This window comes from Grammomys surdaster, unplaced genomic scaffold, assembly GCF_004785775.1.
Source record: "Grammomys surdaster isolate TR1022 unplaced genomic scaffold, NIH_TR_1.0 810, whole genome shotgun sequence".
NCBI lineage: Eukaryota > Metazoa > Chordata > Mammalia > Rodentia > Muridae > Grammomys > Grammomys surdaster.
In genome coordinates this window covers 398,988-400,787 of record NW_021605229.1, presented here as the reverse complement: position 1 = coordinate 400,787, position 1,800 = coordinate 398,988, and the positions used below count along the sequence as shown (strand labels likewise).

The 1,800-nt window shown below is 46.8% G+C and overlaps 1 pseudogene; it reads left to right on the top strand.

The window, feature by feature from the left end:
• Positions 1-288: 288 nt before the first annotated feature.
• Positions 289-910, top strand: LOC114634014 (annotated as a pseudogene).
• The last annotated feature ends 890 nt before the right edge of the window (positions 911-1,800 follow it).

Here is a 1,800-nt window from a genome sequence, read left to right as displayed (position 1 = left end):
ATTCCAGGTTTGGAATAGGGTCTGTCGGTGGAACACCGCCGCACTCACTTGTAATTTTATCGTTATATCTGTTTTCAAGTGTGCAAAACTACATTGGCGCCAATCACCATAGATGGTTTGATACAGATACACTCTCATGTTAGAGTGTGAGGAAGAAGCAGGAAGGCCACTTGGTGAATGGAGGGCCTGAGTTGCTATGGCGATGGTCTCATTAGTGGTTTGTCCAATGTCATTTTCCATGAAAACCAGCACAGGCAACGTCTTGTTAGGAAATGCTAGTGCCTAGTCTCTTTGCTTCTGTCGCTCATCGCAGACACCAGCCGACCCACCGGCTTTCGGACCATGGCCAACCTCGAGCGTACCTTCATTGCCATCAAGCCAGATGGCGTGCAGCGCGGCCTGGTGGGCGAGATCATCAAGCGATTCGAGCAGAAGGGGTTCCGCCTGGTGGCCATGAAGTTCCTTCGGGCTTCTGAAGAGCATCTGAAGCAGCATTACATTGACCTGAAAGACCTTCCTTTCTTCCCTGGGCTGGTGAAGTACATGAACTCGGGGCCCGTGGTGGGAGGGGCTCAATGTTGTGAAAACAGGCCGCGAGATGCTGGGAGAGACCAATCCAGCTGATTCTAAACCAGGCACCATTCGGGGGGGATTTCTGCATTCAAGTTGGCAGGAACATCATTCATGGTAGCGATTCAGTGGTGAGTGCTGAGAAAGAGATCTGTCTATGGTTTAAGCCGGATTAACTGATTGACTACAAGTCTTGTGCCCATGACTGGGTGTATGAGTAGACGTGGAGAAACCAGTCCTTTTCAGCACTACTGATGGGTTCCTGGACACAGCTCTTTATCCCACTGACTGGATGGATCTTTTCTAAAACAATAAAGACTCTGGAATTGGGAAAAAAAAAAAGGAAATGCTAGTGCCATCTGATCCTTTTAAACAGTTAGTGTTTGGAGCTAGAGAGGTGGTTCAGCTGTTAAGAGCACTGGCTTCTCTTCCAGAGGATCCAGGTTCAGCTCCTAGCACCCACATGCCAGCTCACAACTGTCTGTAACTCTAGTTCCAGGGGATCTGACACCTTCACACAGACATACATGCAGACATGAATGCAGGAAAGGTGCCAATACACATGAAATAAAAAATAATTTATTTTTAAAAAGTTAATGTTTGCCTTTTACTGAGAGGGACCAAAGCAGGAAGCATTTGTGATAAATAAGAGTGATTGATAGCCACTGATTTTAGGCTGGAAGTAGCAGTATGAATTTAGATCAAGATTTTGGTTCCAGAAAAAACTGAACAAATTTCATAACCTTTCCTGGTGTCATTTCCCACTTGCAGTGGGAAATGCTTAGCCCAGAACCTGTGTTCTACCTTCAAAGAAATCCCAAGCTTCTAGGCCGAGTCTTGATCAGAAGGTTCCAGGATGTTCAGGGTGTTTAAAAAAAACAAAATGTGTCCAAATAGGCAAAGAGAAAGTTGTTTTCAGATGACCTGATCTTACTAATAGAGAAGTCCCTAAATTATACTCCAAACCCTCGACACAGCTGGCCTGTGGGCAGGTCTTGGTTCCCTCTCCACTCTTGGGACTGGGTGCTTGGAAAGACACTGCCACTGAGCCTCAGGAAGGCTTCCATACTGCTCAACCGTGGCTGCTAATGAGAGCTTTCACCCAACATTAGACCCCGTGGAACAGCCACTGGGACATAGGCCTGTTGGCATAGTGGCCATCCAGCCAGCTCAATTTGTGACTCAAATGGCCAGAAAGGCCTTCCACTTCCACTCCTTGAAAAAAATGTC